This window comes from Quercus robur, chromosome 5 (assembly GCF_932294415.1).
Source record: "Quercus robur chromosome 5, dhQueRobu3.1, whole genome shotgun sequence".
Lineage (NCBI taxonomy): Eukaryota > Viridiplantae > Streptophyta > Magnoliopsida > Fagales > Fagaceae > Quercus > Quercus robur.
In genome coordinates this window covers 6,518,276-6,534,304 of record NC_065538.1, presented here as the reverse complement: position 1 = coordinate 6,534,304, position 16,029 = coordinate 6,518,276, and the positions used below count along the sequence as shown (strand labels likewise).

General features: G+C 32.9%; 1 protein-coding gene and 1 long non-coding RNA gene across 8 annotated transcripts in view; one reads left to right on the top strand and one right to left on the bottom strand.

The window, feature by feature from the left end:
• The window catches only part of LOC126724949 (putative F-box protein At3g23970), a 172,839-nt gene that overhangs the window by 119,086 nt on the left and 37,724 nt on the right, over nt 1-16,029 (bottom strand). The window lies entirely within an intron of this gene.
• LOC126724959 (uncharacterized) overlaps nt 1-16,029 on the top strand; it is a 55,880-nt gene that overhangs the window by 2,924 nt on the left and 36,927 nt on the right. The window lies entirely within an intron of this gene.

The window sequence follows — 16,029 nt, the reverse complement described above, 5'->3', positions numbered from 1 at the left end:
GACATTGCTAATGTCGAGTTACACTTAAAAATCTACACAGAACTTGATTTTGAGGATATCGAGTTTCACACAAAACTCAATTTTGTTAAAATCGAGTTTCAAAAACAGAGACATTTTGTTAAGGACAAAACTTAGGTACAATACCTTAGGTTCCCCTCTTAAGATTCTGCCATGCAACTATTTAACTAAAAAATATACTTCCTTCCCATGAGAAAAAATTTACATGGCAGAATCTTAAGAGGGGAAGCTAAAGAACAGCAACTAAATACTGTACTTAAATCTTGTCCTTTTGCTAAATAGTTTCAAAATGGGGACATTGTGCCAGATATTTTAAAAACTAAGGGCAAATGCCCATTTTCTCTTACAACAACATTCAACAATCTTACTATCTATCACATGGTATCTTGAGGAAGGTGCTGATTTTTTTAGTAGTAACATAAGAGTTTCTGTGAGGGAATTCAGAAATGAGAGGGCCACTACTGATTTAGTAGATATCAGTGGTGTTTGCCACTATTTTTTTGCTTATGCAAAACTATGGATTGGTTAGATGTGAATTGGAGTAGCAGAACCATTCTTTATAAGATATGTACACAAATAGGTAATAGGTGAATTACAAGGCATTAATGATTTTATTTTTTTAATGTGAGCTTTAATCTTTGTTGTACTTGCAATGTATATGTTTTTTTGTCATAGACCAATGCACATTGATATGAGCAATAGGCTAATGTTAGAATGAATATCACTTATATAAGTTGATGACCAACATTTGTTGAAGCTGATATAGGCATCCCCCAATCACCCTCCTGAAATTGTCATGCATTGGCATGTCATTGTTTTTTACCTTGATTGAATGTTGGTAACATTTCAGTTAACATTTTTGCTGAAGATTCTGCATTCTTGAGAAGACTTAATGTGGTTTTACCTGCTCTAGGATACCTTCTTTCCATTGAAATTGAATAATGAATGTACATGGGCCACATGGCTTTGCTTTGTCTGTATGACTGTATCTTCATGTTGAGTCATTTGCTTTGGACAGTACTATATAATTGCTTTGGCTGGATTTTTTTAAATGCCATTCGACTCTAGCTGTCTTCCCGGTTACATGCTCTTACACTAGAAATATTGGACACACTGAGTTTTGTAAATTCATATGATGTCAGCTGATTCATAATTGTTGAATTTAAGTGCAGATTTTCACCAGTTGTTCTAAACTTATCCGATTGATGGATGCTGAGAAGGAGGTATTTGAGCTCATGCATTTAAGTCATGATTCTATATATTCTCTATCTCAACGATCAGATGATGTCATTTGCTTATATTTTGGCGAGGGTCGTGGAGGTTTGAATATCTGGGATGAAAGGGTTGGGAAATGCTCAACCCAATGGAATTTGCATGAAAGGATGATTAACTCCATAGACTTTAATTCAGAAAACTTTAATTCTATATATTCTCTATCTCAACGATCAGATGATGTCATTTGCTTATATTTTGGCGAGGGTCTCAACGATCAGATGATGTCATTTGCTTATATTTTGGCGAGGGTCGTGGAGGTTTGAATATCTGGGATGAAAGGGTTGGGAAATGCTCAACCCAATGGAATTTGCATGAAAGGATGATTAACTCCATAGACTTTAATTCAGAAAACTTTAACATCAGGGCTACTAGTTCCTCTGATGGAACCGCCTGCATATGGGATTTGAGAAGTGTTAATGTAGATCAACCCAAAACCTCTGAAGGAAGTTAGTCACAATAGGGCTGTGCAATCTGCTTACTTCTCACCCTCCGGAAGCTCCCTTGCAACGACAAGGTATGTAGTGTTGTTTTAAACCTTTGATTTTCAGATTGAATATCTTACAGCCGGTTAGAAATTGAGTACACTTCAGAGATTATAATCTATGCTTCTTTATATGATTTTAGCTTATAAACTACTTGCTGAAAAAGCCAGATTTCAAGACTTCAAGTTGATCCCTTTATTTTATAGTTGTTGTTTTGAGATTATAAGGATTTTTAGCTACTAATTAGTTTCCTGTTTTTAGGTATACTAACATTCAAATTCTTGTTTTTGTTTTTAATTTTCCCCTAATTGCATATTCTAGCTACTAATTAATTTGTGTTAGTTAACTTGTTAAGAGTTAGGGTATGGGATCTAATGTGGGTCTAGTTTGAACAGATCTGTATATGATCTGAATTCTAGGAATTAATTTTCAATTGTCTTCATGTAGCGTGGACAGCACGGTGGGTATAGTGACTGGAGTTAATTTTGAGCACATTTCAATGGTTGAGCTTGATAATCAGATAAACTCACGGATTGCTTTTTTCAGGTATGAATTTTTGCCAGATTATCAAATGCTTATGTCTTTCTTTTGTTGAACCATTTTCTTGATGTTCTATGGCAAATATGACAATCATTTGCTACAGAATTTTGTTACTGTTCCTTAATAACAACCTTTTGCTGGTCTCTAAATTTTGCTTGAGCACTTAATTACTGAAGAAATTGCTACCATCTTGTCATCAAAATAAAAATAATAGTGTTTAAATTGTTTTATTTTTTCCTTTAGAAATGGTTTTGAAACCAAAAAACGAATCTCTTGAATGATATTAGACCTTGGATATTAATTTTGAAACCGACTCAAACAAAAAACAATAAAATTTACAGTAGTCTAACCAAGAACCTGGACCCCTGAACAATTAGTTCTTTCCACCAGTTAACACTGAGCAAGGGACAGCCCTGAGATTGCAGAGGATTCTATTCTGCAGTCTTTAATCCTCCTGCAGCAACCAATTCTGGATTTCACATCCCACTTGATTGCTTGAATTATGCTCTCCTCAAGCTTGATGAGACCATTAAACATTCTCTTTCTTTGCAGCCATATGTGATATACAGCAGATGCTCTTGATCACAAATTTGAGACCCTTCCCCTTCAAAACCTAGACGCCCCATTGTTGGATTTTAGACCAACACTGCCTCCTCAATCTAATCATACATAACATCTCAATCTGATGCCACTTTCATAGGAAAAGAGCACTCTAAATTCAAGTGACCCCTGCTTTCTCTATACCCTCTACGAAATTCACGCAAGATGTCACCTTGATACCAAACAATTTAAGTCTGTCATGGGTAGTCTATCCATATCTAAGAGCCAACCATGAGATGAATGAATGCCTTGCTGTAGTAGAAGAATGCCAGACCATCCTCCAATCAACAACTGGATGCTTTGATCTGATAGCTTCCCAGGTTTCTGTACAATTGAAGATACTGGATTTAGTAACACTCCAGTCCTTTCTACAGAACCTCTCTCTTCCAGTTTTATCAACAACTGGATGCTTTGATTTCTTCATATGTAACTCCTTAAATAAATAACACAAGTTGCTGAGCATGCAATGTATGTAGTTTATTATTCTAACATAATTACATTCACAATACGGTTTTGGAAGCAAGGTGAAGACTAGCATTTCTTGAAAGCTATTTGTTTGACTAGGTCTTGTAGAGATTGCTATCGCCTTTTGTTGTCAACCTACCTCGCTTTGAGTCGGATTTGCTTGATACTTTGCTTCAAACTCATGGTAAAAGAAGGATGCATATGGCTGGCAAAAAATGCTTCTATCTCATTGGCCTTTTCATTTCTACAGAACTACCAGATTACAAAATTCAAGGAGTGAGCAATCTGTTTTTAGTATCACTAATGGATATAGCTTTAGCCCATATCATAATCTGGCATGGCTTTATATTAAGTAAATCAGGTGTATGATCTTCCATAAATGAGTACATATATTCATATGAATATTGTTTTGGCGATAATTAATCAATTTCACCATTCAATTGAGCACTAATGTCAAAATGCAACTGTTTCACTTGTGATTATTACAAAATCACTTTCAAGAGATAACTGACATTTTTCACATGATTGAGAAATTTGAGGTTGATTCGATTGTTTATGCTGAATTTATTAATAATAATACAACTGAACTTGTAAAGGAAGTTTCTTAAGTAAGGAAATTACCTTGAGTAGTGAAATATTTTAAAAATAATAATTTTAATTTTAAGCAAGAGTGTATGGCTAGATTGATAGAGAAAGCTGGACAACAGCTTCAATAATAACACCCAAACCATGCTAAAAAATGTGCCAATCATTTATGTTTATTTGTTTTTTTTTGTTGTTGGTGATGTTCTCATGAAATGTTTTGCAAGAGAAAAGGGCATTACAAGTGAGTTTGTTTTACACATGAACTGCATAACCATTAACCAGTAATGATTCAGATAACATAAGTGTTAGTGATAAATTTCTGATCTAAAGCAATTGCCAAAGCTTGATACAGATAATCTAGTAGGCTACACCAACTTTTTTTCCACTCCTGTTTTGATATGTCATGCATAATCGTCTTTTAATGTCTCTATTAGCAGCATATGACATCTTAGAAATGTTATTGCAAGATGTTTTCTCATGCGATTAAGGCATATGTAGTGTGGAGAATTCACAGAAGGTGTATTGGATCACAATAATGAATGATTTTCTTCTTCTTCTATTTTGTGTGGAGGTTTCAACAGTAGTTTTTTTATATTTTATTTTTAAAGCAACATAACAACTTTTATTATAAAAAATAAATAAATAATTTTTTTTTTTAAAAGCCAACTTAAGTACATTGGAAATGTACTATAGTGGCAAAATATCAAAAGCCCAAATTACAATGATCAAATAAAAGAGGAAGGGAAAAAGAACAAGACGGCAAAACTAGACTCTATACAAGGAGAGTAGGGTGGAAAAAAGACGTAATCTCTAGCATTCCGTCCCCGGCCATATACACCATAACAAACAATGTGGCATAAACGTGAGACCAATTGGGTGGAGGCACCCACATTGACACAAACTCTTTTTACTCTCCTAAATCCTAATAATCAACAATATGAAAGGAAACAATAATATAGGAAAAAAATGTTGGCGTATGGAACAATCTTTACATTCCTGGCTGTTTGATTCTCCACTTCTTGTGGAAAGCAAGTCTTTTAAATCACACCTTTCCCATTTTTATCACAAGCTCTTACGATTCCCCAGATTTATGTTACTGTCTTTTTCTTTTTTCTTTTCTGAATAAAATAGTGTCTTCTTTATTAGTTTTGTCTCATATTGCTAAAGTACAACAAATACTTGTAATACACTATAGTAGCTGGTTAAACATAAAATAATTGAAAGAGATGCTATTGCTAAGAGGCCATCTGTCGAAAATGCAAATAGCAATTTTTTTTTTTTGTTTGGGTAATTCAATAGTTGGGGAGAGAGATTTGAACCTTTGACATCTTTGTTAGAAAAGCTACGAGGTGCCAATTGAGTTACAAGACTTTCAACAAAATGCAAGTAGCAAATTAAGAGCATTTTTTCTCTTCACATGAGATCCAATTTGTTCAACTTCAGAGAGTACATTAACCAAAGCAAGTTCAATTAATTATCTAATAATCCAATTAAACTTTTTCTTCCTGTATTACAATGTTGGTCAGCCATATTGCTAGCAAGCAAGCATTCCATTTTGCATTATTTCATTGGTCCAAGGATCAACGAACATAAAGTCTCAACCAAAAATAGAATATATATATATATAGTCAATTTTAAGAGTAGAGTTTCCCCTTTGATTTTTTAAGAAGAAAAGTCAAATATATTTTTAGAAGTAAGTTTTGAGAAAGCCATTATGTGTAGCCTTTTTTGGCCATTTGACTTGGATTAGTACATGGGAGCATGTAACTCTACCAACTAGAAAGTGGTTAAATTCAACCAGAATGAATTTCTCCTTAATCTATTCTGTGTGAATTTCTTCTTAAAGTATTCATACGGTAAAAAATATGTTTGGTACTATATTTCTAATGACATTTTTTTAAAAAAAATAGAAAAACATAATTGTGTGTTTGATCTGTGCAAAATTTTTTCTAGAAAAAGTGTAACTTTTCTGGCATAAACAGTAAAATTTAATTATTTGTTTATTCTCTTTCTTTCCTCTTCGTCTCATCTCTCTCCTCTGCAAGTCCTAGCTTGAACAAGTCACTGAATCAATGCAAATCCAACTGAATCAAAGCCAAATTACTATTTTTTTTTTAATTTAGACAAAAATTGTATTAATGAATCAAAGAATAATGAAGCAAAAGAAAAGAAAGAAGCAAGCCCGTTCTCCAGTCAAAAAAGAAGCAAAGGAAAAAAATTACAAGGAGAAAACTAGTCATCTAAACCCCCCCCAAAAAAAAAGAAAAAAAAGAAAAAAGAGAAGACCCAAAAACAAAAACCCATCAACTAGAATAAGAAAACTAGTCATCTAAACCCCCCCCCCCCCCCCAAAAAAAAAGAAAAAAAAAAAGAGAAGACCCAAAAACAAAAACCCATCAACTAGGATATTAAAAAAAGAAGAAGAAGAAGAAGAAGAAGAAGAAGAAAGTAGCGTGCAAGAGAGAAAGAGAAAAAATAAATAAATAAATAAAGAGAAGAAGAAGTCAATGGCAGTGTACGCGTGCAAGAGAAAAAGGAAAAGAAAAGAAAGAAGAAGAACAAATCTGTGGGTGTCATCAAATCTAGAGAGAGAAAAAGAAAGGGAAGGGCTTGTATCCAGTGGAAGTTTCAACTGGACACGTTTGGATTCGAACACGTGTTCAAGAGCCACAAATATTTTAACTAGTAGTATGCATAGGCTACACAAAAATTCTAACTTTTGACCCTAAATTTTATATACTTGCACCCCTCCCCAAATATTTTTACAAATTGACCCATGAAATTTCCCAAATTGTTTTAATCAAACCATCCCTTTGCTTCGTTGCCCAAAAATATCAAGAAATTCCATTAGACAAACCAACAAAACAATTCATAAACCTGGATAATTAGAAAAACCTTTAGACAATCACAAATCCAGTTTAGAAAAAAAAAAAGACCAAACAAGATAAGTACAAATGACAAATCCTTAGCAAAACAATCCTTTAGTACAACACCACCACTATCATCTTCTTCTCTGGCCGGCTGCATCTCTTCTTCTTGTTCTATTTTTTTTTTTTTTTTCCTAAATTCCCAACACTCAGACTTCAATGCATGCCTTATGCCTCCTCTCTATTTTGCAAAATGATGATTGATAAAGGCACCTTGGAGATTGTGACAAAGATGGCTACAACTCATTGTGGTTCTTGTGTTCAACATAAAGCCACGTGCACTTAATTGCTTTTTTTTTTGGTTGGTTTGATCACATAGAGTATACTACCTTATATTCATAAAGTTATCTTAAAATGAATGTAGTAGTATTCTACCTTACATCCATTAATTTTATTAATATGGCAAAAAACCATTTTAGTCCCTATATTTTGGGATCACTATTAATTTGGTTCCTACATTTTGGTAGTAATTAATTTGATCACTGTTATTTTCAACTTGCAATCAATCAATATGGTCCTTATTGTTAACTCACTAACGGAAAATACTAACGTGGCTAACTGATTGCACAGTTGGCGTACTTGAAGCTTACGTGGCTAATAAAATGATATTTAAAAAGCCACCTCTGCATTTTAATAAATAAAAAAAGCTAAGTCAAAAAAAAAAAAAAAGCACAAAAAACTCAAAAATCTGGTTGAAAAAATAAAATAAATAAAAAAGAAAAACTCAAAATTTCCTGTAAGTTTCTTGCTATCCAAATGCACACAAATAAGGATGGCAATTTTGCCCTAGCCCTCCCCCACTTCACTCTATGCAGGTTTTCCCCGTCCTGCAAAGGTGATAGGGTGGGGATGGGGCAAGATTTTAGCCTCGCACCACGGAGCAGGGTGGGGTGGGGATGGGTTTAGACTTTTTAGACCCATCCCGCCCCGCCCCGCCCCCCCTGCTCGAGTTGCTAAGGATTATAATTGTAAATTTTTTATATCCTAAAACCCTACTATTTAAATAACATATCAATATTAGCTTATTTTATTCTATCTAATGTGGTTCTCTGTGTTTATTTTGTTGTGTTATACTATGAGTTTTTTTTTTTTTTTGTGGTGATTGTCTTGTTAAATACTTGGATATATTATTCAATTTTTTCTAAAAATTGATTTGATTTGATTAATGAAATAGGTTTCATTAAAAAAAATTGTACTAATTGTAGGGCAAATTAACAAAAAGTAAAGTTTTACGGGGTGGGGCGGGGCTTCGCGGGACCCCAAGGGGTGGGGATGGGGCGGGAAAGTTTTCCCCGTCATGCAGGGCAAGGCGGGGATGGGGCAAGACAAAACCATGCGGGGCGGGGACGAAGATCCCATCCTTTGGCCCCACCCCGCCCCATTGCCATCTCTACACACAAACAAAGAGAAATAGGCATGCCAACATCGCATTAAAAAATGAAATGAGTTAAAATCTCAATAATACTTTTACGTGCAATACCCACACAATCCTGCACTAAAATGAAAAGAATTAATTAAAAACAAAATCTTATTTTCTTTTGAATTGAAGATATGTGAAAGACCCAGTGAGATTCCTGGTAGTTCTCCAGCAAGCAGATCCTCTCCACGTCAGACAGCAAGGTAGTCCTCATTGCCATACATGGGGCAAGATCTTATTTTATAGAAATTTTTTATTTGTGTTTTTGGTAATGGGTTTTGTGTTTTTGGTAATGGGTTAGTGAATTCTTTTTTTATAGAAATTTTGATTTTTGTTTCGGTAATGGGTATAGTCATTTGTGTTTTGTTCTGTCTTTTGTGATTTTGGTGATATAGGAAGGGGATTAAATATAAGAGCCTGTTTGGCCAAGGTTTTTTCATCACTCAATTTCCATCAATCATCACTCATAACTCATCACTCATCACTCAATTTTTCACACTCGTTTGGCATCATCATCCAATTTCCATCACTCAATATTTTTCACACTATTTGTGGGCCCCATACCTGTTAACCGGTGCAGCTTTTTCTCTTTTTTTCTTTTCTTTTTTTTTTTTTCAGTACCCAAACTCTCCGAAGCTAAAATAAAAAAAAATTAAAAAAAAAAAAAAAAAAACCAGAACTGAAGACCGAACAAGTGAAAAAAAAAAAAAAAAAGTCAAAAGGTGGTCAAAAGTTGCGGCTGTGGGTCCCCTATGTGTATTTAATTACAATATTGTCATTAAGTAATGAGTTATGGAAACTGAAAATAACTTTTGGTTGTTTTCAGTTTCCATAACTCATAACTCAAAAATCAGAGAATTGAGCGATGGAAACAAAGTTATGGAAACAGAGTTATCGTTTGGCCAAACAACCTTTTTGTTATGGGTCCCACCATTTTTGAGTTATGAGTTATGGAAACTGAGAATTGAGTTATCAAAATATTGAATCCAAACAGGCTCTAAGATTCTACCATTCTAGGTTGGGTTTGGTTTCTAGTAACAGGAAAATGAGTTTTTATTTATTAATTTATTTTTTATGTTAGAAAATCATCAATTTGATTCTTCTTTTATGTGGCTTCTTTTATTTGCTAAAATGCTAAGTAGCTTTTTAAATATTATTTTATAAGCCATATAAGATTTAAATATGCCAATTGTGCAATTTGTTACATTAGCCACATAAGCATTTTCTGTTAATGAGTTTATGGTAAGGACCAATTTGACTGCAATTTAAAAATAATAGGGACCAAATTGTTGGTATTTAATTTTGCCTAATAATATTGTTGTGGCTTGTGGGTTTTTTTTTTTAATTTAAAATTTTAAACTAAAGAAATAAATATCGGAAAGAAAAATAAAAAAATATATTAATTTTTATACAGGTTAAAGATTCTTGACTTTGCAAGTCAAGAAATAATTTGAATAGTTTCATAGGATAAATTCCTAAAAATTAATACTAGAATACATCCACAAATATGATATTATGATATGTATGCATTTTTTGGTCAGCTAAAATCAATACTGGCAAAAAAAATTTCTAGTTATGCTTGCCTCCTAGGTTTAAATCTTGGTTCCATCCCAGATACTACTAAACATGCTTTTTTTTTTTTTTTTTTTTTGGAACAACAATTTTCAATATTTAAATAACAATAACACTTCTAACATATATTTTTATAACACTCAAACACATATTTTCACAATATTGAAAACTGAACAACAATACTTAAATACTGTTACCAAATGTGTATTTGGACAAAAAAGGATGATAGCTAAGTCTTAACACTAGAAGGATGATATCTAAGAAATCAAAGGAATTGACAATGTTGTCAATGAGAAGACAATATAACAATTTGAAACCCCACCAAAATTCTCATAATTCAAAATTGATATGTGAACTCTCTATCTCTGTGGGCAACTCAGAAATTGATATGAAACAGGCAAACAGACAAAAGTCCAAAGTCCAAACACGTTCAAGGTTCAACCCATTAACCTTATCTTTAAGGTCTTGTTAGTGCAGCTAACCCTTTATGATTAGTTATTCCATTGTCCTTAATTATTTGTCTATTTTTATGTTACTTGGACTTGGAGAAGCCTTAACTCTTAAGAAATGTTCTCGATAGAAGAAGGAGAAAAATAATAATAATAATAATTACTCTTAAGTAAGTTTCCTTTATTCTCTCTCCAAAAAAAAAAAAAAAGAAAGAAAAGAAGAAGCAATTAAGTTTCCTTTATTCTACTATTTGGACTATTTTCCACAAATGCTAGGGTTAAGATTCTTAAGAATGTGTTAAAAACAAAAGGTAAGCTTCCTTTATAAAAGAGCAATGTCCAAACTCATACAATAGTTCCTATTAATTGAAAGATATAATTTGAAACTAAAATATATATATATATATATATATATAAAGAAAAAAAATTGAAAATGCATAAAAATGAAATTTAAGAAAACGATAGTTTGATGAGATCGATGAAAAGGTCAAACTAGTTATGAAGGTAATGATTGAAGGAGATGAAAAATTAAACAAAATGAAATTTGATAAATAAATAAATAAAAGATCTGAAATAATGTTGATGACATGGTGCAATAAAAGTTTTGTAAAATTTATAACAATGCTTCTATTATTATATCTTTTTTTTAGAAGATTCTATTATTATATTTAGCTAGTATAAATAATATGATAAAGACGATTCAAGATCAAAATTTATACATTTTTGTACGTAGGAATTTGAGTGAATAGCATTTTGTTGGTTGTCTACATGTGGATGAAGTTGAGGATTAGTTTAGGAAAGATCAGTGCACAGGAATGAAGAATGTGGCATGTCCAACGAACTTCTATGATATCATTGTTGGGAACGTTCTGCAACAAGGACCAAAAATGTAGGAAAGGCCCAAATCTCCCCTTAAGTCTTTATAAGTGATTATTTGTTAAAAGTCAAGTCCAAAATTCTAGATGTATGATGAACAAAGTCTAATTGGTTTCACTAATATAGCATAAATTTTGTCGAATGGTATAACTACCTTTGTGGATATCATTATCCTACTATTAAAGACTTATTGAAAAAAAAAATCAAAAAAAAAAAATTAAATGAAGTTTAAATTGTAGATGCAATTTTTTATTTTTTATTTTTAAATCCAAGTGCTCCTAGAATGGCCAAAATGGCCACATATCACTATTTGGCAAAATATATAGTGTTTTACCACTATTTGAGAAATATTTTACAATCTACCACTCTTTCGGAACTCGAGTTTACAAACTTGAGTTTGGCACGTTACTTGAGTTTCTGGAACTCGATTTCTATAAAAAATGGCACCTAGAACTCGAGTTTCATAAACTCGAGTTCCTTTTTTTTTTTTTTTTGAAGGTAAATAATGGGTAGTCGTGTGAGTGCTGTGGGAATTCAAGTTTTTCTTACATGGTACTCGAGTTTTTGAAACTCGAGTTCCATTTTAAACTAGAATTTCACAAAATCGAGATCTAAAAAAATAGTAGATTGCTAAATATTTATCAAACAATAGTAAAACACTTCTTTTTTTTTTTTTTTTGAAGGTAAATAATGTGTAGCCGTGTGAGTGCTGTGGGGAATCATGTTTTTCTTACATGGTACTCAAGTAAAGGCTTAGGCTTCCTCGTCTACAAATATCCAAATTTTGATGCCTAATACCCCATAGATAGTTCCAACTGCATAGGAACAATAATCAATTTTAGCTCGAATGGTTTGTAGAGGAACTCTGCCCTCTCTGATCCATTCGACACGCGCAATCTCTTTTCCGTCGATACGTCCTGCAATTTGTACTTGAATTCCTTTTGTACCTGCTTGTTCAGTTAATTCAATAGCCTTTTTCATTGCTTTTCGAAATGAAACCCTATTCTTTAATTGTCCGGCTATAAATTCGGCGAGAATATTAGGGTGTCCATAAGGGTTTGTAATTCTTGTAAGAGCAATGTTGAGTTTTCGGTTTACACAATTAATTTCTTTTTGTACATCTATCTGCAATTCTTCGATTCTTCGAGGCCCACCTTTACCTTCTAGTAATAATTTTGGGAACGTTCTGCAACAAGGACCAAAAATGTAGGAAAGGCCCAAATCTCCCCTTAAGTCTTTATAAGTGATTATTTGTTAAAAGTCAAGTCCAAAATTCTAGATGTATGATGAACAAAGTCTAATTGGTTTCACTAATATAGCATAAATTTTGTCGAATGGTATAACTACCTTTGTGGATATCATTATCCTACTATTAAAGACTTATTGAAAAAAAAAATCAAAAAAAAAAATTAAATGAAGTTTAAATTGTAGATGCAATTTTTTATTTTTTATTTTTAAATCCAAGTGCTCCTAGAATGGCCAAAATGGCCACATATCACTATTTGGCAAAATATATAGTGTTTACCACTATTTGAGAAATATTTTACAATCTACCACTCTTTCGGAACTCGAGTTTACAAACTTGAGTTTGGCACGTTACTTGAGTTTCTGGAACTCGATTTCTATAAAAAATGGCACCTAGAACTCGAGTTTCATAAACTCGAGTTCCTTTTTTTTTTTTTTTGAAGGTAAATAATTTGTAGTCGTGTGAGTGCTGTGGGAATTCATGTTTTTCTTACATGGTACTCGAGTTTTTGAAACTCGAGTTCCATTTTAAACTAGAATTTCACAAAATCGAGATCTAAAAAAATAGTAGATTGCTAAATATTTATCAAACAATAGTAAAACACTTCTTTTTTTTTTTTTTTTTTTGAAGGTAAATAATGTGTAGCCGTGTGAGTGCTGTGGGGAATCATGTTTTTCTTACATGGTACTCAAGTAAAGGCTTAGGCTTCCTCGTCTACAAATATCCAAATTTTGATGCCTAATACCCCATAGATAGTTCCAACTGCATAGGAACAATAATCAATTTTAGCTCGAATGGTTTGTAGAGGAACTCTGCCCTCTCTGATCCATTCGACACGCGCAATCTCTTTTCCGTCGATACGTCCTGCAATTTGTACTTGAATTCCTTTTGTACCTGCTTGTTCAGTTAATTCAATAGCCTTTTTCATTGCTTTTCGAAATGAAACCCTATTCTTTAATTGTCCGGCTATAAATTCGGCGAGAATATTAGGGTGTCCATAAGGGTTTGTAATTCTTGTAAGAGCAATGTTGAGTTTTCGGTTTACACAATTAATTTCTTTTTGTACATCTATCTGCAATTCTTCGATTCTTCGAGGCCCACCTTTACCTTCTAGTAATAATTTTGGGAACGTTCTGCAACAAGGACCAAAAATGTAGGAAAGGCCCAAATCTCCCCTTAAGTCTTTATAAGTGATTATTTGTTAAAAGTCAAGTCCAAAATTCTAGATGTATGATGAACAAAGTCTAATTGGTTTCACTAATATAGCATAAATTTTGTCGAATGGTATAACTACCTTTGTGGATATCATTATCCTACTATTAAAGACTTATTGAAAAAAAAATCAAAAAAAAAAAAATTAAATGAAGTTTAAATTGTAGATGCAATTTTTTATTTTTTATTTTTAAATCCAAGTGCTCCTAGAATGGCCAAAATGGCCACATATCACTATTTGGCAAAATATATAGTGTTTACCACTATTTGAGAAATATTTTACAATCTACCACTCTTTCGGAACTCGAGTTTACAAACTTGAGTTTGGCACGTTACTTGAGTTTCTGGAACTCGATTTCTATAAAAAATGGCACCTAGAACTCGAGTTTCATAGACTCGAGTTCCTTTTTTTTTTTTTTTGAAGGTAAATAATGTGTAGTCGTGTGAGTGCTGTGGGAATTCATGTTTTTCTTACATGGTACTCGAGTTTTTGAAACTCGAGTTCCATTTTAAACTAGAATTTCACAAAATCGAGAACTAAAAAAATAGTAGATTGCTAAATATTTATCAAACAATAGTAAAACACTTCTTTTTTTTTTTTTTTTTTGAAGGTAAATAATGTGTAGCCGTGTGAGTGCTGTGGGGAATCATGTTTTTCTTACATGGTACTCAAGTAAAGGCTTAGGCTTCCTCGTCTACAAATATCCAAATTTTGATGCCTAATACCCCATAGATAGTTCCAACTGCATAGGAACAATAATCAATTTTAGCTCGAATGGTTTGTAGAGGAACTCTGCCCTCTCTGATCCATTCGACACGCGCAATCTCTTTTCCGTCGATACGTCCTGCAATTTGTACTTGAATTCCTTTTGTACCTGCTTGTTCAGTTAATTCAATAGCCTTTTTCATTGCTTTTCGAAATGAAACCCTATTCTTTAATTGTCCGGCTATAAATTCGGCGAGAATATTAGGGTGTCCATAAGGGTTTGTAATTCTTGTAAGAGCAATGTTGAGTTTTCGGTTTACACAATTAATTTCTTTTTGTACATCTATCTGCAATTCTTCGATTCTTCGAGGCCCACCTTTACCTTCTAGTAATAATTTTGGGAACGTTCTGCAACAAGGACCAAAAATGTAGGAAAGGCCCAAATCTCCCCTTAAGTCTTTATAAGTGATTATTTGTTAAAAGTCAAGTCCAAAATTCTAGATGTATGATGAACAAAGTCTAATTGGTTTCACTAATATAGCATAAATTTTGTCGAATGGTATAACTACCTTTGTGGATATCATTATCCTACTATTAAAGACTTATTGAAAAAAAAACATCAAAAAAAAAAAATTAAATGAAGTTTAAATTGTAGATGCAATTTTTTATTTTTTATTTTTAAATCCAAGTGCTCCTAGAATGGCCAAAATGGCCACATATCACTATTTGGCAAAATATATAGTGTTTTACCACTATTTGAGAAATATTTTACAATCTACCACACTTTCGGAACTCGAGTTTACAAACTTGAGTTTGGCACGTTACTTGAGTTTCTGGAACTCGATTTCTATAAAAAATGGCACCTAGAACTCGAGTTTCATAAACTCGAGTTCCTTTTTTTTTTTTTTTGAAGGTAAATAATGTGTAGTCGTGTGAGTGCTGTGGGAATTCTTGTTTTTCTTACATGGTACTCGAGTTTTTGAAACTCGAGTTCCATTTTAAACTAGAATTTCACAAAATCGAGATCTAAAAAAATAGTAGATTGCTAAATATTTATCAAACAATAGTAAAACACTTCTTTTTTTTTTTTTTTTTGAAGGTAAATAATGTGTAGCCGTGTGAGTGCTGTGGGGAATCATGTTTTTCTTACATGGTACTCAAGTAAAGGCTTAGGCTTCCTCGTCTACAAATATCCAAATTTTGATGCCTAATACCCCATAGATAGTTCCAACTGCATAGGAACAATAATCAATTTTAGCTCGAATGGTTTGTAGAGGAACTCTGCCCTCTCTGATCCATTCGACACGCGCAATCTCTTTTCCGTCGATACGTCCTGCAATTTGTACTTGAATTCCTTTTGTACCTGCTTGTTCAGTTAATTCAATAGCCTTTTTCATTGCTTTTCGAAATGAAACCCTATTCTTTAATTGTCCGGCTATAAATTCGGCGAGAATATTAGGGTGTCCATAAGGGTTTGTAATTCTTGTAAGAGCAATGTTGAGTTTTCGGTTTACACAATTAATTTCTTTTTGTACATCTATCTGCAATTCTTCGATTCTTCGAGGCCCACCTTTACCTTCTAGTAATAATTTTGGGAACGTTCTGCAACAAGGACCAAAAATGTAGGAAAGGCCCAAATCTCCCCTTAAGTCTTTATAA